Consider the following 25566-nt stretch of genomic DNA (forward strand, 5'->3'; position numbering starts at 1 on the left):
GAGATGAAGAGCACCTGTCCTGGATAAACACAGAGTTCTTAAAAAAAAAAAAAAAGCCAGTATGATGTAATGAATGTCACTGCCTATTACCCAGGCCACTAACCTGTGGCCTTCCTTTGAAATTATAAACAGGTCTCTGACCACCAGTCAAAAATTCATAGTCTGGTGAAATCCTAAATTATACTCTGAAAAGCAGCACATTTTCCTTTAGATTAGCAAGAAAAAAAAAGTCATTTTTTTCTGATTTATTTTTGCTAATTTTGTTGGCATAATTTGGATTCCAAAAATTCCTTTGAAGTTCTTTTAGAGTTTCCTAAAGCTCTTTTTCCTGCTTTGAACCAAAATACATCTTTTCCCAAGATGGAAGGAAATTCCTACTTCAAAAAGAAGGTTTGAAGATTCAAATCTGGCCTTCCTTCTCAGGGAAAGGCCTGGTTCGAGGGATATATACATGAGATACATTAATAACACACAACTCCTGAGTAATCCAGAGATTTGAAGTCGCAAAAAAATGATTTTATTAACCCTTTGTTACATCATTCTTTCACACTTAATCTGCCAGGGTGATGCTTAAGAGTTTCCTAAGTGCTCATTTGATGTATCTACAGAAATGTAGTTAGTGACACAGACAAAAAAGGGACTGCAACACAAGATATCCCTTGCATGCAGAAACTACAGTATAATTGGAAAACTGAAATATATAGATACAATATGTAAAAAATTAAAGACATTAGTGGCATATAGCCTTTTAACAGGCAGCCATCTTACAGACTGTACAGACCCCTCATTTTAAAAATAAGAAAACATAAACCAAGAGGGGTATAAACATAAGCCGATACTTTGCCCAGGGCTACACATTTAGTTCACAGCAGAGCTAAAGCTGGAATAAGGTCTTCTGACTCCTTTCCCAGGACACTCTACCCCACATGGCATCTTATATTTAAAGAATAGTGATGGTTTAGGGTGATATATTTCAAAGCAACCTCTAAACTAACATGCAATGCTAAAACCACACACTAGCAATAAAGAAAATCAAAAAGAAGATCATTAAATGATGGCGATAATGAAGCAAGATTATATAAAGAGATTGTTTTTGTGGTTAATCTTAAGGGAACTATAAGGTGCATATAAAGGGAGGGAAAAGAGTATTCTAGATTGGAACAATTCAATCTCATTCAGCAAATATTTTACTAAGTGCTTCTTATATGCCAGGTAATAGGCCGTGAGCTGGAAATACATAGTTATTTAAGACAAGATCTTTACCTGAAAATAATCTAGCAAGTAAACATGCAGTAGATCAAAATTCTGTTGAGTTAAAGTGGGATGCAAGACTACTCAGGCTATTCTGGAACCACAAAGCAGGAATAAATAAACCAGATAGACAATGAGAGAAGATGGCCTAGAAGTGGTAATTTTTGAACTAAGTTTTGAAGGACGAGTGCTCTTCAGCTGGACAAAGATGATAAGAAGGGAATTCCTGGAAGAGGGGATACAAAGTATGAAGGCACAGAGGCATGAAAAAGCCACACATCATTGGGAACCTCTATGCCTGCAGCTAAGTGTCTATGTGGGGAGACAGCAGGGAGTGAGGCTGGAGGGAGACTACGAATGTGGCGATGCTTAAGGGTGGCAAGGATGAGCTCCAGGAGCAAATGGCCATTCGTTTGCAAACCTTTACCTATAAAATTTTCTTTTTCCTCAGATCCTTAGATGAGTTCAAGACTAAAAAGGCTCCTACCCAGTGGGGAGAGTGTTAGGTGGGAGGCAGAACATGAGGAGATGTGTGTTACCGGGCGACATTTGAACTCAATTCTGAAAAGCATGAGTCACTGAAGCATCTGAAGCAGGGAAATGGCATGATCAGATTTGTGTTTGAGAAACTTGAGTTTGGCAGAAGAGTGGAAGACTAGAATCAGGGGCTCTAATCCGTAAACTGCGACAATAATCCAAGTTATCAGAGATTGGGATGGAAAGTAAAGCAGCAGCAATGCTACCGAGAGTCAGGAGACAGATGGTACAGGATTTGATGGATAAGGAAATGTGGGGTATGAGGGAAAGGAGGAGGAAGAAGGAAAAGAAATCATCTTGTCTAACTTCTAGTGGGAGAATGGTGTTGTCATCAACTAAAATGAAAAGAGCTTATCAGCAGACAGATAGTGTTAATGCCCCAGAAGTATCTGGGATCTTCCAAGGACCATTTTGAATGAGAAGAGAGCTGGGGGCGGGGGGGTGCCCTTCTGGAACATGCTGTAAGAGACAAGGTGACGCTGTGAGGGAAGGTAAAAAAAAGAATTGGGAGGAAACCAGAAACAAAATACACAAAAACCTAAAGGTAGGGAAGAGCAAACTGTGATGTGGAAAGAAAGACTGTGAGAATAGCTTAGTTGAAGCAGAGTTCAGGTAAGGGATTTGTAACAGTACCTCATAAAGTGGAGGCCAGTTGAGAAAAGGACTTGGAAGCCTGGGGAGGAGTTTGTGTTTGATACAGAAAGCACTGTGGTGCTAGTGAGTCCATCAATTTTATTAGCAGCCATGATAATAATGTCTTTCTCTTATGCTTTGTACCATTTTGAAGTTCTTTCACATTCATTAATGTTCTCATTTGGTACTCATCATCTCTTTGACAGAGATAGGGCAGGACTAATTATCCCTACTTTACAGATAAGGAAACCAACTTCCAGAAAAGGCTGAGTGATTAGCCCTCCCTTACATAGCAATTAAAGGCAGAACTAGGACTGGAATCCTGATTTCTTATTACTCCATCAAGAACTCTTTCTAATTTGCAATCCTGCCCAACCTGGCGCCTCTGAAACTCAGCAGAATGCATGGGACAATCCCAAGGAGAAGCACCTCCTCTCTGCCATTCTCCTGACTCTTCCATGGCGGTAGGAACTATGGGAGGCCATAACCGCAACTTGGCGTCTTGAGAGTAATCTAACAGAACCTCCAGCCTGAGACTATACTCCCTTCCAGCTGCTCTGGATCTCCTCCAGAAGGGCTGAGTTAGCAGCCACTGTGCTGGTTTTCACATCCTGCCTTATAAATGGCAAACAGCCACTAAACTAGATGTGTGGTGAGCAGGTCTGTTTTAGATATCACTTCAGGCCGACTCACAATTCTGCCCAGTCCAATTAACAAGGTGAAAACAAAGCTTAATTCTTGAACACAATCCTGCATGGGCCAGTTAGCACAGCTCTGCCCTGTGGCCACACTCTCAAAGCCAACTCCTATTTGCTCAAATGCACACCCTTGGTTAGAAAGGTTGATAGGTGAGGGACTGAGCGAAGGTTGTTACATGCATGGAAATCCATTCCCACTACTATAAAAGAAAAGTGCATAACTTTTTTAAAGTGTCAGAACTTTTGGAAGGAATCCAGAACTCTCTACTGTCAAGTATTTGAATCGGGAGCTAAAAACTCTGAACTGTGCTTTTTCTTTTCTTTTTTTTTTATTCAAAGATTTTATTTATTTATTCATGAGAGACAGAGAGAGAGAGAGAGGCAGAGGGAGAAGCAGGCTCCCAAGGAGCAGGGAGCCCGATGCGGGACTCGATCCCAGGACCCTGGGATCATGACCTGAGCCGAAGGCAGACGCTTAACCATCTGAGACACCCAGGCGCCCTGAACTGTGCTTTTTCTATGTTTGAAACCACAATGAAGTAACTCAAAATCTGGACAAGAACTCGTCAACGTTCCGGTTTCTGCTGTGTGTGATTCAGGGGCTAATAAATCCAGAGAACCAAATCGATTACATTCCTGAATCTCCAATTAAACCTTTTAATGGCTTAAAACTACATGCACCAAGTCCAACTCAATTAAAAAAAATAACCAATAAAATACAACCAAAGTTTTAGATGCAAAGTAAATGAAAAATATATAAAAATACTAGCTGGAAATGCAAACAATCATACTCTATGTCCTGCCTAACTAGAATTAGCCAGGAGTATAGTCTCAGGCTGGAGATTCTGTTAGATTACTCTCAAGACGCCAAGTTGGGGTTATGGCTTCCCATAGTTCCTACCGCCATGGAAGAGTCAGGAGAATGGCAGAGAGGAGGTGCTTCTCCTTGGGATTGTCCCATGCATTCTACACAAAGGTAGAATGTGGAGACTAGGCCCACTGAACAGGATGAATGCAGACCCAGGAACAAGCAGGGGGATGAAATTCAAAGCAACAGATAAGGTCTACTTGTAAGAACGTGCGGGGGAGGATCTTATAGGAAAGAGAGGCTCATTCATGCAGGTGCCGTTAGAACAGGGTAGCTGACTTCATCTTTCTCAAAAGTGAGGGTGTCTGCTACCTATGGCCTTGGTCCCACTAGGTTCCTGAATCAAACGTAACTGGAAAAACAGCATTTTAGCAGTATCAACCCTCCAACCAGGGGTGTCAGAAATTAATCTTGCCATCATAGATTCACTGCTGTAAATCAGTTTGCCTGAAGGTAAAACCTGAGCACAAAATTGCTAACTAACGCTCACAGCATTCACCAGTTACTGCTAGATTGGTCCAGTCTATATAACTGGGCTTCCAATTCAATTTCCTGTTTCTGATTCCAGCTTCTGTAGAGTAGAGGTATGCAAACTATGGCCTTGGCCCAAATCCTATTCTTTTTTTTTTTTTTTAATTTTTTTATTGTTATGTCCAAATCCTATTCTTAACCTACTTTTATAAATAAGGTTTTATAGGAACCCAGTCACATCCATTTGTTTAGGGGCTGCTTTTGTGCTACGATGAGAGTTAAGTAATTGTGTTAAAGACCATATAACCTGCAAAATTTAAAATATTTATTACTGGCACTTTGCAGAAAATTTGCTGGCCCCTGCCATAGTGACTAAAATTGTCCTAAATTTGAGAACACAGAGCAAATGCCTCAACACACTAGGGATTGCTCTTATACACACTCCCCCCAGGAAATGGCTCCATTTCCTATCCCTCCAGCCTCTCTTTAGGTGACAGCACCAAATGGGTAGATTGCTGGAGTCAGGTCCTCGATTTAACCCTTTTAGAAAGCAAGCCCAGCTCAAATCAAGGTAGAATATACCACAAGGCACAAACTGAGCACTTCCATATCCACAGTCCACCCAAGAAAACTCCCCTATGCTCCAGGAAGCTGACCACATCACTGAACTCCTAGTCTTTCATGTGTTAGTTAAGTTTAATCCACGAGGAGCATCTATAGGAGGAGATCAAAGCAAAGGATGAAGATGAGACAAGGATATATATTCCTGCCCTTACCAGAAGCCTGGCAGTCAGCTATGTCCCTGAACCATACCGTTTGGCTAAAGAGTCCTCTCCACAGAGCTGTCTCCAGATTCTGCCAATCATTCCCTCCCCACACCCCTGCAGGCCTGGAGATAGTAATGGCCTCCACTATTACCAGCTTTGTGAACTGTTTTATCCCTTGTCATTTCCCCACACTGCCCATATCTTTATTAGCAGTCTCTTTATCAAACTCTTCTCATTAAATTTTAGGTATTTTGCCTTAGGATGTTATTTTAGGGTGCTAATTTTAGGGTGCCATTTATTTCCTCTTAGGATCCTAACTGGTATTGTCATTGGGATCAGGATCCCATGAAACAGACCAAAAATATGGTATTTGGGGGTTGGGTTGCTTCTATAACTGTGGAGAACATCTACAACCTCCAGTTGGGGCAACTGGGACTTGAATAATACACAACATTGGTGGCAAGAAAATTAGTCATATTATCTCCAGTGGTGATATGAGATGAAATGTAAATAGAGGGCAAGGCTTTGGGATATCAACAGGCCTCTAATCTAGTTGCTATGTGGATCATAGAAATTATGGAGTCACCTGTCTTCTGCTTATGGCCCTAGACAGCCAAAGGAATACATAGAGAAAGAAAGAAATCGAAAGGTATACAACAAAAACACAGTGAAGATCACAAAGCTTATGGTAGCACAGAAGGATTCCTTCTCCTCTTATATATGGACATACAAGAGCATAGCAGCTATGACTGATAATCCAGGGCCTAACTGTAAGATGTGCAAAATAGCATTCCAATTGAGAGCTGAATTCCACCAGATCTCTTATATACTGCTTGGGAAAAAGTAGGATTCTGAGACTGAAAACTCTGAACTCCTAAATCTGTTTGAATCATTTTTATTGGCACAAGAGATTCCTCCCCCAACACACACTGTGAAGGAACCTGATCCCCCTGCAAAAACTGTTCAATCATGAAAGCTGGGACAGCGGCTCACCAACTGATGCTAATTTTTGTGAAGGCCCCTCCACACAGCATCCATTATTACTTCCAGGTCTATATTTAAGATCTGAGTTCCAAAAGAATCCACACTGAGAAATACATGGCCATCTATGGGATAAGATAGCCCATAAACAGAAAGATTTTTCTAGAACCACACCATTCTGTATCACCATAAGCCTGGAGTTTGTGTTATGGTAGTAGATTCTAAGTTCATTAAGTGACAGACAAATTAAAGTCATGAGTAGCCCCAATTCACTGAGAGGTGTCCATTCATTCGAGCCCTAACATTGGCTCAAAGATATAGGATTAGCATTAATTAATGGCTAGGTGGTCTACAGTTAATGAGATCAAAATGCCAGAACTTTCCAGGGGCACCTGGATGGCTCAGTTGGTTAAGCATCCAACTCTTGATTTCAGCTCAGGTCATGATCTCAGGTCCTGAGATCGAGTGCCACATAGGGCTCCCCACTGAGTACAGAGTCTGGGATTCTCTGCCTCTTCCCCCCAAAGCATGCCCGGGCACGCTCTCTCTCTGAAAAAAAAAAAAAGCCAGAACTTTCCTCATATATTGTAGAAGAAGATGACTGTATTAGTCATACTTTCTTATTTTTTTTAAATTTTTAAAATTTTATTATGTTATTTTAGTCATCATACAATACATCATTAGTTTTTGATGCGGTGATCCACATTCCATTGTTTTTGTGTAACACCCAGTGCTCCATGCAGTATGTGCCCTCCTTAATACCCATCACTGGGCTAACCCATCCTCCCTCACCCCCCTCCCCTCCAGAACCCCCAGTTTGTTTCTCAGAGTCCATAGTCTCTCATGGTTCATCTCTCCCTCTGATTTCCCCCCCCTTCATTTTTCCCTTCCTTCTGCTTATGTCCTCCATGCTATTCCTTATGTCCCACAAATAAGTGAAAACGTATGATAATTGACTTTCTCTGCTTGACTTATTTCACTTAGCATAATCTCCTCCAGTCCCATTCATGTTGATGTAAAAGTTGGGTATTCATCCTTTCTGATGGCTGAGTAATATTCCATTGTATATATGGACCACATCTTCTTTATCCATTCATCTGTTGAAGGGCATCTCGGCTCTTTCCACAGTTTGGCTATTGTGGACATTGCTGCTATGGACACTGGGGTGCATATGGCCCTTCTTTTCACTGCATCTGTGTCTTTGGGGTAAATACCCGAGAGTGCAATTGCTGGGTCATAGGGTAGCTCTATTTTTAATTTTTTGAGGAACCTCCACACTGTTTTCCAAAGTGGCTGTACCAACTTGCATTCCCACCAACAGTGTAAGAGGGTTCCCCTTTCTCCACAACCTCTCCAACATTTGTTGTTTCTTTCCCTGTCCATTTTTGCATATTTTTTCATGCATTGACATCTCAGAGCCTTGCAGACCCAAGGAGGGACTGCCCCTCAGAAGGTTAGGTGATACCTAGAGATAGCAAACAAGTTACCTTCAAGCATACCTTTGATATGCAAGCCAACTAATACAGAGGACCGACACCCAACTACCTTCTTTATCAAACTCACACAGCAAATCAATATTCCCTTGCCCTAAGTCATCTGAGAGCTAGGTACCTGACAACTTGGAACCACCGGGAGAGCCCAGAGCCTACAGAAAATATTCAAATTATCCAAGCCTACACTTACTTAGCATATCTACCTATCTTGCCCATTTATTCCCTTAAAAAATGCAATGAAGGTTCTGTACCTGCTTCCCCTTCACTCCTTTTGCTTCAGTCTGATCCAGGTGCTTCCTCAGGTGCCCCTTCCTCTTGGGAACTGTGAGTAATAAAATCATCCTTAAAGGAAGTTTTCTCATATCTGTCATCTCATACCTGATTAAAACAAAATCCCAGGTGCATTTCAGAACAAAGACTGAAGCTTCAAGGAAAGGGGAGCAATGGGATGGATCAGTTTTGTGCTCATCCATCCCCTAAACTCTATCTCATTGGATGATCCAGAAGTCCTTTTTTTTTATTATTATGAAAGGTATTATTGGTGTTGGGGGGAAGGGGAGTGCTAGTCTTCCGGAAGAGCTCTATGTAGTTGTCCTCCGTAGACTGGAGGAGATGGTGGAGACTGTCACACTGGACAGTCCCTGACTTCAGAGGAAATCATGGGATGCTAGAACATTCTCAGAATGAAGGTGAGTGCAATTATCACAATAAGATGAGGGAAAGTGGTGATCAGAGTGTTCTGACCCCAAGGGATCTGTGGCAATGGTTAACTGATCAAAATAGATAAGCAGCCCACTGAGATATAGCTAGACACAGAGGTCTGGTGGATAGAAACCTAATTTCACTATCAGTAGTGAGGATCCAGAGCCTACATAACACAGTTTCCAGATCTAAGCCAGTTCATACATCTAGGTACATCCAACTAAGGGAAGGTTGGAGGCTTTTTTCAAGAGATGATGCCAATTACAGATGTGGGGTTTTTTTAAAGATTTTTTAAATTTTCAATTATTTGAGAGAGAGAGCGCATGAGGGAGAGGGGCAGAGGGAGAAGCAGACTCCCTGCTGAGCTGGGAGCCCGAAGCGGGGCTGATCCCAGGACCCTGAGATGAAGACCTGAGCTGAAGGCAGATGTTTAAACCGACTGAGCCACCCAGGTGCCCCTACATTTGTGTTTTTGAATGTGAAATTTTCAGTGAATAAATCAACACAGCCTTTTAATTCTGATATGTAACTTTCAACTTAATGAGTGCATTTCTCCTCATCCCCATCAGTTTTAAAAAACGATCAGAAACAATTTTCCTTCACATAACAAGACTAACAGTACTGACCTCAGGGCTATATAAACTTTCCTATTTCCTGTCATGTAGGTTCAAGGGAACTTTATTGTATTAATAAATAAAAAAACATCAAGCTGGTCATTCACACCAATAGCATTATGCTATTAGATCTGTGGAAATGACTACATGCTTTCTAGAGTGCAACCTGGCAATATATACCAAAAGCTAAAATACTATAGGTACCTTGTGATCCAGTAATCTTAAGACTTTACATTCAAATTTACACAAATGCAATGATTGAGTACATGCAATCAGATATACAACCAAGAAGGTTTAGTGTATCACAGCTCATAAGCGTGAAAAATAGAAATAGCCTAAATACGCTAAAATGAAATCATTTAAATAAACTATGGCATATTCATATTCTGGAAAGCTATACAGACATGATAAAAGAAGTAGTATAAATATATATTTATGGACATGGAGAGGATTTTATAATATATCAAATGGAAAAGTATGTTATAAAATAGTTTCTGTATTATGATAGTACTTTGTTATAAAATGCTTATTTTTTTTAAAGTCTACAAAGATATACACCAAAATGTTAATAAAGGTAATCTTCAAGTGGATTATGGGTGATTTTACTTCTTTCCTTCACATGTTCTGTTTTATCTGAATTTTTTATAATAACTATATTTGACATTTATAATAAAAAAGTAAAACTAATTCCAATTTGGGAAAACAAAAGAGCTCCTTTCCAGATGTTGAGTTATAGCTGAGAAAGGCTTGCATCAAAGCTGAGCATGCTGAACCCCCACAGAATTTGACCAAGCTTTTTATAATCTCCCTGGTAAAAGATCTAGGTCAACATCTAGGGGTGGACTGAAATGCAGGTAATGACTTAGTGGGCCCATCTGGGATGACTGGAAGCATGCAGGAGCAGAGATGGAGGAAGGCCATTTAAGTCCTCCCTTTACAACCCCTAAAGTATATATTTAGGCCAATGCACCAACAAAGTGAACAGAATCATGAGGAATTGAAAAAGGTGAATAAAAATAAGGAAGAAGATAGATATGTCTCTCTGATTTAATGGTTCTTGGTTCCCAAAGAAAAGAAATGTGAAGTTATTTCAACTTTTGTACACACTTCTTTAAGATTAATTTGATCTTACTATGTGACAGGCACTGTACTAGACACCAGATGTAAAAAGTTGGAGAAGATAGAACTAGTCCTTGCTTGTGACCTAGTAGAGGACAGTCTGACAAAAGGAAATTTACATGCAGAGAAATTGAGATGGATCTAAGAGGCATAAACGAACAACACTATGTTGGAATGAGTAGCTGGAGAACGATTCCAGAGAGTGGTAACATTTAGTCTGACATCCGAAAAGTAAGTAGGAATAACTAGTTGAAAGGAGAGAGGGTGTAGAAGGTGATGTTGGGGAGGAAGAGGGAGTGAGTCTTCTAAGCAGAGGAAATTTGCAGTTATCCAGTCAAGGACTTACTCTGCATTATGGATCTTTCTATAAATACTTATGCTTGAATATTTTTAGCCATAGGGAATTGCTTCTTCCCAAAGTAGTCACTTCCATTTTGGACAGCTTTAGTTGTGTGAAAGTACTTCTTTAAATAGAGTCCCCACATTGCCTTTCTATAAATTCCATCTATTGGTATATTTCTGCACTTAGAAGTTGTATAGAATGTCAAATCACTCTTTCACATGTTATTCCCTCCAGTGTCTGAAGACCATTATCAAAGCCTTTGCTGGCTACTTGTCCAACAGTTCTTTCCTCCTGCTTTTTCATGATTTAATTCCAAATTCTTCAATATCCTAGTCATTCTCCTCTAGACATTCTCTAAGATGCCAAGGTCCTTTGCAAATATTAAAATAATAATAGCCCAATAAGTATTTATTGATCATGTACTACATGACTGGCAATTTCCTAGGCTCAAGTAAAAGCACAGGAAATTAAACAGACAGAGCCCCTTGACCTTGTGGAGCTTATATTCTAGTGAGGAATATAGAGAGAGAGGAAAAGAGAGACACAGAGAGAGAAAGATTAGAATATGAATATATGCATAATATTATATTGGAATATGAATACATAGAGTGGAATATGAAATATACATATATGTTATATTTATCTTAGGGTATATTCGTATATGTAAAATTCTTGGGTCAAATGTTAAACAGGTTTTTAAGGCTTTCAGTACATTTTGCCAAATTGCCTTGCAGAATTTTTTCCCAGTTTCATTTCTCACCAGCAATATACAAGATTTCTAATTTCCCACTACCTCAGACCCCTACTTAATCATTTTATAGTATTTCCAATGTAGTTGATGGATAATCATATCTCACTTTAATTTGCAATTTGTAACTTTTATTACTTGTGAACCTAAACATTTTTTCCATTTTTTGTGAGTGCCTTATGTATATTCTTTGCCCATCATTCTAAAAGTATTTTTCTTTAGGTCAAATACTTGTAAATACTATATCATGTAATTAATATATTAACCTGTTCTCTCTCCTATATGTTAAAAATAGTTTACCATCATTTCATAATTTTTTTTAATGGTATATTTTTATCCGAGATGGTACTTCTAAGCATGGGTTGTTTAGTAGTCAAATCTATCCATCACTTTCTTCATGTTTTTTGTTTCTGGCCTTGAAAGAGTTCTTGGAAAAAATTTTCCCGTGTCAGATAAATCTTCAATTATAATAATTCCTGGTCCTTCTATGAATTTTAAATCCTAATATTTAATTAATTATAATTTAATTAATAATGATATTTTGGTATCTATAATTTAATTTGGTGAATGGAATAAACTAGGAATCTTCAGTCTTCTCTTAGAAAAATCTAGTCCTTTTGGCAAGATGGCAGAGGAGTAGGAGACCTAAATTTCGTGTGGTCCCAGGAATTCAGCTAGATAGGGATCAAACCTTTCTGAACACCTATGAACTCAACAGGAGATCGAAGAAAAGAATAGGAGCAACTCTCTGAACAGAAACGCAACCACTTTCTGGAAGAGTCATATTCTATCCCTTCATAGTAGTTAACCTTATTTTTGGTATATATATATATATATATATATATATATATATATAAGTTGTTCTCTCTTTAAAATTTTGGGATACAGTTTCTTCTAACAGACCAAAATATACCCTAAATCTCTAGTGTATGGCTTTGTTCTAGTCTCCTTCCTATTCAAATTCTCTCCCCCCCCCTTTTTTTAAAAATCCTCTTCTTTCTTTTTTCAACCAACTTCTTATCTTATCAATTCCTTTAATAAAATCTTCTGTAATTTTCATCTTTACAGTCATATTCCATTGCTTCATTGTATTTACCCTTATTTTTGTACATATATAAGTTTTTCTTTCTTTAAAATTTTGGTAGGCACTTTCTTCTAACAGACCAAAATATGCCCAAAATCTAGTGTGTGTCATGATCTATGCACCAGCCTGATCATATTTGATCGTATTCTTTTTTTTTTAAATCTTTTTCTTTTTTTTTTCTTTTTTCTTTCTTTCCCTTTCTTTTCCCCCGGTTTCAGGTCTCTTATGATTTGTTTAATGTATATATTTCTGGGGTCATTGTTACCACGTTAGCATTTTGTTCTCTCATTCATCTATTCTCCTCTGGACAAAATGACAAAATGGAAAAAATCACCTCAACAAAAAGAACAAGAGGCAGTACTGACTGCCAGGGACCTAATCAATACAGACATTAATAAGATGTCGGAACTAGAGTTCAGAATGACGATTTTAAAGATACTAGATGGGCTTGAAAAAAGCATGGAAGTATTTAGAGAAACGCTTTCTGGAGAAATAAAAGAACTAAAATCTAACCAAGTCAAAATCAAAAAGGCTATTAATGAGGTGCAATCAAAAATGGAGGCTTTAACTGCTAGGATAAATGAGGCAGAAGAGAAAATTAGTGATATAGAAGAACAAATGATGGAAAATAAAGAAGCTGAGAAAAAGAGAGATACACAACTACTGGATCACGAGGGCAGAATTCGAGAGATAAGAGATACCATAAGACAAAACAATATTAGAATAACTGGGATCCCAGAAGAAGAAGAAAGAGAGAGAGGGGCAGAGGTATATTGGAGCAAATTATAACAGAGAATTTCCCTAATTTGGGGAAGGAAACAGGCATCAAAATCCAAGAGGCACAGAAAATCCCCCTAAAATCAATAAAGATAGGTTAACACCCCGACATCTAATAGTAAAGCTTATGAGTCTCACAGACAAAGAGAAAATCCTGAAAGCAGCTCAGGAGAAGAGATATGTAACCTACAATGGTACAAACATTAGATTGGCAACAGACCTATCCACAGAGACCTGGAAGGCCAAAAAGGACTGGCAGGATAGATTCAGAGCACTAAATGAGAAAAATATGCAGCCAAGAATACTATATCCAGCTAGGCTGTCATTGAAAATTGAAGGAGGGATCAAAAGCTTCCAGGACAAACAAAAACTAAAGGAATTTGCAAACATGAAACCAGCCCTACAAGAAATATTGAAAGGGGTCCTCTAAGCAAAGAAAGAGCCTAAAAGTAACAAAGACCAGAAAGGAACACAGACAATATATGGTAATAGTCACCTTACAGGCAAAACAATGGCACTAAATTCATATCTTTCAATAGTTACCCTGAATGTAAATGGGCTAAATGTCCCAATCAAAAGACACAGGCTATCAGATTGGATAAAAAAACAAGACCCATAGATATGCTATCTGCAAGCGACTCATTTTAGACACAAAGATACCTCCAGATTCAAAGTGAGGGGGTGGAAAACCATTTACCATGCTAATGGACATCAAAAGAAAGCTGGGGTGGCAATCCTTCTATCAGACAAATTAGATTTTAAACCAAAGACTATAATAAGAGATGAGGAAGGACACTATATCCTACTTAAAGGATCTATCCAACAAGAAGATCTAACAATTGTAAATATCTATGCCCCTAACATGGGAGCAGCCAATTATATAAGCCAGTTAGTAACAAAATCAAAGAAACACATTGAAACAACACAATAATAGTAGGAGACTCTAACATCCCCTCACTGTAATGGACAGATCATCTAAACAAAAGATCAACATGGAAATAAAGACTTTAAATGACACACTGGACCAAATGGACTTCACAGATATATTCAGAATATTCCATTGCAAAGCAACAGAATACACATTCTTCTCTAGTGCCCATGGAACATTCTCCAGAATAGAACACATCCTAGGTCACAAATCAGGTCTCAACAGGTACCAAAACACTGGGATCATTCCCTGCATATTTTCAGACTGCAATGCTTTGAAACTAGAACTCAATCACAAGAGGAAAGTCGGAAAGAACTGAAATACATGGAGGCTAAAAAGCATCCTACTAAAGAATAAATGGGTCAACCAGGAAATTAAAAAATAATTTAAAAAATTCATGGAAACAAATGCAAATTAAAACATAACTGTTCAAAATTTTGGGGATACAGCAAAGGCAGTCCTAAGAGGAAAGTATATAGCAATACAAGCCGTTCTCAGGAAACAAGAAAGGTCTCAAGTACACAATCTAACCCTACACCTAAAGGAGCTGGAGAAAGAACAGCAAATAAAGCCTAAACCCAGCAGGAGAAGAGATACAATAAAGATCAGAGCAGGAATCAATGAAATGGAAACCAAAAGAACAGTAGAACAGATCAACGAAACCAGGAGCTGGTACTTTGAACGAATTAATAAGACTGATGAACCACTGGCCAGACTTATCAAAAAGAAAAGAGAGGGGCGCCTGGGTGGCTCAGTTGGTTGAGCGACTGCCTTCGGCTCAGGTCATGATCCTGCAGTCCTTGGATCGAGTCCCGCATCGGGATCCCTGCTCGGCAGGGAGCCTGCTTCTCCCTCTGACCCTCCCCCCTCTCATGTGCTCTCTCTCTCTCATTCTGTCTCAAATAAATAAATAAATAAAATCTTCAAAAAGAAAAGAGAAAGGACCCAAATAAATAAAATCATGAATGAAAGAGGAGAGATCACAACCAACACCAAAGAAATACAAACAATTATAAGAACATATTATGAGCAACTCTATGCCAGCAAATTAGATAATCTGGAAGAAATGGATGCATTCCTAGAGATGTATCAACTACCAAAACTGAACCAGGAAGAAATGGTAAAACCTGAACAGACCTATAACCACTAAGGAAATTGAAGCAGTCATCAAAAATCTCCCAACAAACAAAAGCCCAGGGCCAGATGGCTTCCCAGGGGCATTCTACCAAACATTTCAAGAAGAATTAATACCTATTCTTTTGAAACTGTTCCAAAAAAATAGAAATGGAAGGAAAACTTCCAAACTCATTTTATGAGGCCACCATTACTTTAATCCCAAAATCAGACAAAGACCCCATCAAAAAGGAGAATTACAGACCAATATCCCTGATGAACATGGATGCAAAAATTCTCACCAAAATACTAGCCAATAGGATCCAACAGTACATTAAAAGGCTTATTCACCACGACCAAGTGGAATTTATCCCTGGGCTGCAAGGTTGGTTTAACATCCGCAAATCAATCAATGTGATACAATACATTCATAAAAGGAAGAACAAGACCCATATGATCCTCTCAATAGATGCAGAAAAAGCATTTGACAAAGTGCAGCATCCTTTCTTGGTCAAAACTCTTCAGAGTATAGGGATAGAGGGTACATACCTCAATATCATAAAAGCTATCTATGAAAAACCCACAGCCAATATCATTCTCAATGGGGAAAAACTGACAGCTTTCCCTCTAGGGTCAGGAACATGGCAGGGATGTCCACTATGACCACTGCTATTCAACATAGTATTAGAAGTCATAGCCACAGCAATCAGACAACAAAAAGAAATAAAAGCCATCCAGATCAGCAAAGAAGAAGTCAAATGCTCACTCTTTGCAGATGATATGATACTTTATGTGGAAAACCCAAAAGACCCCACCCCAAAACTGCAAGAACTCATACAGGAATTCAGTAAAGTGGCAGGATATAAAAGCAATGCACAGAAATCAGTGGCATTCCTATTCAGAAACAACAAGACTGAAGGAAGAGAAATTAAGGAGTCGATCCCTTTAACAATTGCACCCAAAACCATAAGATACCTAGGAATAAATCTAACCAAAGAGGCAAAGGATCTGTACTCAGAAAACTATAAAATACTCATGAAAGAAATTGAGGAACACACAAAGAAATGGAAAAACGTTCCATGCTCATGGATTGGAAGAACAAATATTGTGAAGATGTCCAATGCTACCTAGAGCAATCTACACATTCAATGCAATCCCCATCAAAATACCATCAACTTTTTTCAAAGAAATGGAACAAATCATCCTAAAATTTGTATGGAACCAGAAAAGACCCTGAACAGCCAGAGGAATGTTGAAAAAGAAAAGCAAAGCTGGCGGCATCACAATTCCGGACTTCCAGCTCTATTACAAAGCTGTCATCATCAAGACAGCATGGTACTGGCACAAAAACAGACACATAGATCAGTGGAACAGAATAGAGAGCCCAGAAATGGACCCTCAACTCTACAGTCAACTAATCTTCGACAAAGCAGGAAGGAATGTCCAATGGAAAAAAGACAGTCTCTTCAACAAATGGTATTGGGAAAATTGGACAGCCACTTGCAGAAGAATGAAACTGGACCATTTCCTTACACCACACACAAAAATAGACTCCAAATGGTTGAAAGACCTAAATGTGAGACAGGTGTCCATCAAAATCCTGAAGGAGAATACAGGCAGCAACCTCTTCGACCTCAGCCACAGCAACTTCTTCCTAGAAACATCGCCAAAGGCAAGGGAAGCAAGGGCAAAAATGAACTACTGGGACTTCATCAAGATAAAAAGCTTTTGCACAGCAAAAAAAACAGTCAACAAAACCAAAAGACAACCAACAGAATGGGAGAAGATATTTGCAAATGACATATCAGATAAAGGGCTAGTATCCAAAATCTATAAAGAACTCATCAAACTCAACACCCAAAGAACAAATGATCCAATCAAGAAATGGGCAGAAGACATGAACAGACATTTTTCCAAAGAAGACATCCAAATGGCCAACAGACACATTAAAAAGTGCTCAACATCACTCGGCATCAGGGAAATCTAAATCAAAATCTCAATGAGATACCACCTCACACCAGTCAGAATGGCTAAAATTAACAAGTCAGGAAACGATAGATGTTGGCGGGGATGCGGAGAAAGGGGAACCCTCCTATACTGTTGGTGGGAATGCAAGCTGGTGCAGCCACTCTGGAAAACAGCATGGAGGTTCCTCAAAAAGTTGAAAATAGAGCTACCATACGATCCAGCAATTGCACTACTGGGTATTTACCCCAAAGATACAAATGTAGGGATCCGAAGGGGTACGTGCACCCTGATGTTTATAGCAGCAATGTCCACAATAACCAAACTATGGAAAGAGCCAAGATGTCCATTGACAGATGAATGGATAAAGAAGGGTTGGTATATATATACAATGGAATATTATGCAGCCATCAAAAAGAATGAAATCTTGCCATTTGCAATGACATGGATGGAACGGGAGGGTATTATGCTGAGTGAAATAAATCAATCAGAGAAAGACATGTATCATATGATCTCACTGATATGAGGAATTCTTAATATCAGGAACAAACTGAGAGTTGCTGGAATGGTGGGGGTGGGAGGGATGGGTGGCCAGGTGATAGACAATGGGTAGGGTATGTGCTATGGTGAGCACTGTGAACTGTGTAAGACTGTTGAATCGCAGACTTGTACCTCTGAAACAAATAATATATTTTATGTTAAAAAAAAAGAAGAAGAAGAAGATAGCAGGAAGGGAAAAATGAAACGGGGTAATCAGAGGGGGAGACGAACCATGAGAGACTATGGACTCTGAGAAACAAACTGAGGGTTCTAGAGGAGAGGGGGGTGGGAGGATCGGTTAGCCTGGTGATGGGTATTAAAGAGGGCACATACTGAATGGAACACTGGGTGTTATATGCAAACAATGAATCATGGAACACTACATCAAAAACTAATGATGTAATGTATGGTAATTAACATAACATAATAAAATTTAAAAATTTAAAAAAAGAAAGAAAAAAAACTCTAGTCATTTTAATAACATATCCTCATTTGTTTTTTGGGGGTTTTTTTGGTTTTTTTTTTAAAGATTTTATTTATTCATTTGGGAGAGAGAAAGAGACAGGGAAAGCCCAAGCAGGGCGAGAGGCAGAGGGAGAGGGAGAAGCAGACTCCCTGCTGAGCAGGGAGCCCAATGCAGGACTCAATCCCAGGAATCTGAGATCACAACCTGAGCCAAAGGCAGTCGCTTCACCATCTGAGCCACCCAGGCACCCTTATCCTCATTTGTTTTTAAATGCCATTGATCCTTCTACCTATCATTCCATATGAACAGATCACATATAAATCCAAAGAACTGCCCATCCTGGGCTCTCACTCCTCTCTAGCTGTTCTGGGTAGTAGCTGCCTTTGTTAGCATAGCTCTCTACTTTGCCAAGTGCTTCTCTAGTACACGTCTACTCACCCTTCTGGCTCTGTGTAGGCATAGGAGTTTGGAATTCTGTCCTAGGACATTCTCCTAATTATCAAGTCTTGTAACTCCATTAAATATCCATTTAGCACCTGTACCCCAAATACCTACATTTCCTAAATATCTTACCAGTTTTAGTATGAATGCCGAAACCTCTGACAGATGCAGTAGCAACATCTGTAAATCTGGGGAAGAGCACGTCAGGTTTTATGGCTTGGTCTCACTCAGAAGTGGATGCCCAATGTTCAAGAGGCCTCTGACACGAAGGGAAGGAGACCACAGCTGAGATGTCATGCAGGTGTCTAATTTGGTTCTACAGAATAAAATGGAGAATACCACTAGATAACATTTGCAAATTGGCAATTTTTTCCTCTTATTTGTTTCTGTATTTTCCCCATGTATGTACCCAGAGGCTACTGCTGTGATGTATTCTTTATCAGCCCATTCACAAAAGTGGCATGCTTGATGAAGGCAAACATTTTTAAGTTCTAGGGAGACCAGAGAGACATCAAAGAGAGCTAGATTGTGGCCTACACCATGATAGTCAGCTATGAGTTATGGGGATTAAGGAAATAAACAAGGAAGTAAATGGAAAACTACCCTCTGTCTTCAGAATCAGCAGCCTAGGCACCTCACACGTTTGCTGAGCTAATAGTCATGTGAACTTGAATGGAGGTGCCTGGGTGGCTCAGTCAGTTAAACATCGGACTCTTGGTTTCAGCTCAGGTCATGATCTTGGGGTTGTGAGATGGAGCCCCATGTCAAACCCCACTTTGGGCTCTGCGCTCAGTGGGGAGTCTCCTTGAGATTCTCTCCCTCTGTCCCTCTCCCTGCGTGTGCTCTCCCTCTCTAAAATAAATGAATAAAATCTTAAAAAAAAGAATAAAATAAATGATACCTTAGATTACAGATGCTTTAGAAAGATGCCTCCAAACAGACAGTTCTCAAAAAATAGAAGAAAAGGAAGTTAATTATACAGTAGGGGGGGGGGGGGGGGGGGTGGCAGCAGAAGGGGGTTGTAGAAAACCCCTTACTCAAAAATCCTTATTTTAAAAACTTGCCAATTGGTCACCAATTATAGTATTAAAATGCATTATCCAGGAATATCTGGTAAAGGATATAATGGTTACTACTGTGGGTCAACTTGGAGGGTGTTTTTGGATGAGATTAACATTTGAATCAGTAAACTTGGAGCAAACAGATTGCTATCCATAATGTGGGTGGTCCTCATCCAATCAGTTAAAGGCCTGAATAGAACAAAAAGACCAGTCTTCCTGAGCAAGAGGGAATTCTCAAGCAGACTGCCTTCAGATTTCATTGGCATCATTGGCCATGCTGGATTTTTACCTGCAGTCCTTTAGACTGGAACTCTACCACTGGCTCTGTTGGGTCTCTAGGCTGACAGCCAACACTGCAGATTTGGACCCTGCAGTCTCCATAATACTATGAGTCAATTCTTTATAACAAATCTCTTTATAGAGATTTATAAATATATTCTATATTTTATATAATAATATATACACACACACATATATAATTATACACCCACACACACACACACACACACACACACACACATCCCACACATCTGGAGAACCATGACTAATATGGGCAATTTTTATTAAGAAAAGAAGAAAAAAGTCATCATATTTCATTACCAAATTAGCTATTCGGATCTCTAGGTTCTGCAAAAATGGCACACAAGATAAATAAGTGTAATGGAGAAGACAAAAACAAAAAACAAAAAAATAAATAAAATAAAACCGATTTGCACTGAGTGCAGATATCTGAGCATCAAAAGGCATTAAGGAAAAGGAAGACAGGGACAAAAAGAAGGACACCAAAGGCAAAGTATTTTATGTTCTTTTTCCAGGAGTAAAGCCTGAAGGTGGTAAATAAGCTGAAATGCCTCAGACACAAGCACTACCAGACTGTGCCAGGCCCAATGATAAGAGTTCTATGAGTCACAGACCAGAAATTCATAGATGTTTGGTCTATGTTAGAGTGAGACCACTGGACAAGAACAGGATTTCTAAAGGAACCAGGGAGAGCACTCAATCTTTATGAAATCTTATTTTGTAAAAAATAAGAAAGAAAAAGGTAGAAAAAAAATCAATGCTAGGCTCTTTGGTAGTCTGAAATGCATTGAAATTATAGTAAAAAGATGGTTCTGTCATTTACCATCTGTGTGACCATGGGCAAAGTACTTCTCTCGTCTATATATGATAACAGGAAAATAATTCCTACTCAGGTAAATAAATACTATAAATTAATTTATCTAACAGTACTGACTCTCAATAAACATCAGATTCCTTCCTTTTGATCCTAGTATTAAAATAGATATCATGGCATTTTCTCTCTGAAAATTGTTTGGACTAAATTTGAACAAATTTTCTTCTAGCCCAGGAATAAATTTATTTTGAGCCTTTCGGTAACCAAATGACTGGCACATTATGCCCTTCCTAGAGAGAGTAGTTTGGCATAGGGCAACTCCCACAGACTCAAAGGTACCAACACAACTAGCTGGTAGAGATTAGTTTATAAATATGTCCCTATTATCCTTCCAGTTCCGTGGGTTTAAAAGCCCAAGAAGAGTTAGTTACTGCTCCCACTTGTCACCCATATTTTGTTAGTTACTAAGTCCTACAGATGTTACCCCCACGATGTTGCTCACATCTGTCACCCTCCCCCTCATTCCCAAGCTAGTTCAGGCCTTCATTACCTTTTGTGCTGAATATACCTTGACACTTGGGCTCCCCTAAACCTTTCTATAGCATAGTCAAATAATGTCACTATGCTGCTCAGTCTCCTTCTCTGCAAAATGGAGATAATATTAGTGCCAGCTTGTGGGGTTTTTGCGAGGATTAACTGAGATTATATATATAAGAGTTCTTAAGATAGTGTCTAGGTAGGACTCATGAACTCTTGGCTGTCATTTTTGTTGGTGGTATCACCACCATCATTCATTGTCATTATCATTATTGTTGTTTTTACAAAGTAAACAGTAAAACAACATAGTCTTTTATTTAAAAACTTCCGAAAGCTAGTCTCAGCCTATCTTCTCACCTGGGAAACCAGAGGCAGGGACCCACACAACCTGTAGGAGCAGCATTTGATAGGGATGTGCAGAGGAGTTCCAGGTACCCTGAAGACTCATGCAGAACCGTGTCAGGTGTCACGTAGATCAGAAAGGACACATAAATGTCAAACTTTCTGCACTCAGACAGACTCTGAATTCCACTTATCAGTCCAGCAAAATGGGGCTGGTGGTACTATTCTGATCGTGGCTCTATTATTAGATAGAAGGGGAGGTGGGGCGGTCTTCAGAGTGCCTGAACTCTTCAACACCATGACATTCTGCCTTCTGTACAGGAGATAATAAAGACAGGTACACAGAAGTAGCTCTAGAGCCAAATCGCCTGGATTTGAATCTGATTTCTGTAGCTCATTATCAGTGTGGCCTTGGACAAACATTTAACCTCTCTCTGACTCAATTTTCTCATTTCTACAAGCTGGATAACAATATAAACTAGCTCACTTTGTGAACAATAAACGGCTTCATACCAGTAAAGAGAATAAAGTAGTACCTGGTCCATGGTCAGAGCTCCAAAATACTCGGTATTACTAGGAAGATGATAAATATCTAGAAGGGATAGAGCTGGATCCAAGAGTATGTGTATTGCTGATAAATTGATTATAGTATGTCTCATTCCCTTGTCAGTACTAAATGATATCTTTTAGTTTTTATAAATCTGATAAGAAACAATATAACATTGTTCTAATCACTTAGGTTAGGGCATTTTTGTATATGTATAGATGCTTCTTTTTATGTGTGTGAATTTACTATTCAAGTTACTTATTTTTTTTTATTTACAAAATCTCTTGCTGTCAGTTGCGCCTGTTTTCACTCCACAAAAGTGGATGCAATGCTCTCATGCTCCTGTCCTGTACTTTCCCATCACTGTAGCCTGAAGAAAAGGAAAGGACACACAGACCTTCAGACTATTTTCATGCTGGTGGAACAAGAGAAGTCCTCTGGCCAAGCCCAACTAAGGCTCAGAGGCTAAACTCTAGCTAGCAGTAGAGTATGTGATTACCAGACCTGTGTGCAAGAACCAAGCAAGGCAGCAAGGCAGAGGTTGGAACCAGCCAAGAATTCTAGGTCCTTGCCAAGGTTTTCAGAAAAACCAGTTACACCTACAAATGTGTGGCACATGTACCTAAGCAAATAAGTACTGAAGAAATAGATTGAGTTCATATATTTATTCAGCCGGTTATCCATTGATTTATTTATTGAACAAGCTTTTACCAACTATATACTGAAATAACAGCCCGGTGCTCAGCATCATTCAAGAAATGAGGAAAGTATACAAATAAACCACCTGCTCTCGAAGCAAATTGTAATAGCAACACAAACTGAAACAACCAGAATACTGGTCTCATTATGACCTTCCATGATGGTAGCCAGTATGGATCCCAGCGCTTGCATTTAACTAAACTTCAGCTCATGAGTGACAATCCTACTTTTGCTGTATGTCTCCAAGGCCCCTTCAAAGGACACGAACTCTATGGAAAGAGTTATCCTGAGAAAAGTAAAATAAAAAATAGCACAGATTTTTGGCTCAATGAAGAGCCAGACTTGTGAAAGTTCTATGATTAGCCTTTCTTTTCTCTTAATTCCCCACTAGGATTATCACCTATCATTTGGCATTGCCTCCTGGGTATCTCAAATACGTTTCAGACTAACATGTCCAAATCAGATCAATTGCCAGATCTGATGGCTGCCAGCCGCTGTTTCTTACTACCTGGGATGGCACCACCATCCTGCCAGTCATGATGCAAACAAAACAGGAGTCATCTTTGGTCCCACTCTCTGTCAGCCCCACATCATAATTCACTTCTGCAATAATGCTTCTCCATTCCCACCACCATCACCCTGTGTTTCAAGGCAACCTCCTCTCCTATCCCTCTACTTCTTTTATTTTTATAGCATTCTAATTTGTATCTCTGCATCCATTCAGGCCTTTCTCTGATGTGTCCTCCACAAGAGAGTCAGAATTGCCCTTTCAAAAGGCAAATCATTCATATCTGTACCTCCAAGTGTTCAAAGCTTCCCATTGGAAGGATTAAGGCAAAACTTAGAATGGACTTCCAGACCCTGCACACCCATCACCCATACCTCCCCTGGAACCATACCCTGTGTAACAGCCCCCTCACCTGCTACACTTGCGACAGAAGCCTTCATGGTCCATCATGCTCCCTGGGCCCCTTCCCTCCACAGGCCCTCTGCACCCATCCTAATTCTCTCCAATGGGCTCTGTGGCTCTCTTTTTTATGCTTGTCACAGTTGCCATTTTTAATTTATATGTGTAATTGTAGTATTGTCCATATCCCCAAGTAGACTGGAAGTTTCATTAAGGTAGGAACCTACTTCCTTTCCCAGCTTTACTGATGTATAATTGACATAAAACTGTGTAAGTTTAAGGTGTACAACCTGTTGATTTGATACACATACATATTGCAAAATGACTGTCACCACAGCATTAGGTAGCACCTTCACCACGTCACATAATTATCATTTCTTTGTGATGATCAAAAGGACTCTTGGGGCAGTCATATCAGGAACTTCCATCTGCCCATGACTCTGTGGGCTAGGGCACAAGCTGTACCTAGGGAGTAGTGTTAGTGTGAGGCCCCGCAGGCCACTTGGCCAAACACAATGGATGTCAAAGCAGCATGATACCTTAGGAACACACATAAAACATTAATGTTTTCCTTGGAATAAATTCTTATATTTAGAAATGCTGGGTCAAAAGAGGTACAAATTTTTAAAGCTTCTTACATGCACTGTCAAAGTATCCTTTAGAGCCTGCTTCTTTTCCCTTTTGGCAACATTAGATATTACCCGGTTTTTAAATCTTTGCCAATCTGACAGATAAATAAATATTGTTTTCATGTTTCATTTGCATTTCTTAATTACCGGTGGTTAAACACTTTCTCATTTGTTCATTGTCCATTTGCAGTTCTTCTTTTGGGAATTAAATAGATTCTGTTCTTGATGATACAGGTGGGTGGTTAACAATGTGGAATACTCTACGGTGAAGTCTTCGCAGGTGAAGGGGATATGGAGGTTTCCATCTCCATATTGTCAATGGTTTAGCATTGACTTTTAGACTTGCTGAGTCTGGTCATTTTAATCTCTCTTAACTTTGCATCAGCTGTCACTTCCTGCGACCATCTTTACATATCTCTGGCAATTGCACCATACTAACCTTCTTTATCTCTTACTTCTAATCTTCCAGGGACTAAAATAAGTAAATGCATAAACAAATTGAAAAAAAAAAATAGAAAGATAATCAAACTTGTTAGAATTTTGCCAAACAATCTGTAAAATTAACTCTGGGCAGCCATCCGGGGCTCCAAAAACTTCAGGTCCTGCCTGTGGGTCTTGACTGTGCTACACATAATGGATACTCCCAAGTGAATCCATCTGAGTGATCAAGAAACTGCTGCTTGTGCCCGTTTTTCTTTCTGGCGAATGAGAACTATCTGAGCTCTGAAGCACCACAGAACTCTGGGAAGTTCTGAGTCAACAACTGTTGGGAAATAGGCCCAATTAGAGCCAAGAAGTCCTGGGAATCCCCTGACAGCTTGTCCATGAGAACCATCTGGCCAAACCGGGGAAAATCAAAATAACTCCTCTCTGTCTTCATCCTGAGCCCAGATTAGCAAAGAAGAAAAAATTTCCTCCTCAGGAGGACTTACCACTAAATTTAGTCACTGACTTTCAGACACCTTCACTGCATAAATAGGCTAAGACAGATTGTTCTGAGAGCTTCCGAAAAAGTCAGATAAACTGTAACAAATTTGAAAATGAGCCAAAATAATTAACAGAAACTGCTTCATTGCTGTCTTGTTTCTCTTCCTAATTAATATTTATGTGCACACATTCCAGAGCGTTGCTGTTTGTTTAAGAATACACTATTGCAATATTGCTGGCTACAGCTGTTTTTGCAATAAGAAT

This window comes from Neomonachus schauinslandi, chromosome 11 (assembly GCF_002201575.2).
Source record: "Neomonachus schauinslandi chromosome 11, ASM220157v2, whole genome shotgun sequence".
Classification (NCBI taxonomy): Eukaryota; Metazoa; Chordata; class Mammalia; order Carnivora; family Phocidae; genus Neomonachus; species Neomonachus schauinslandi.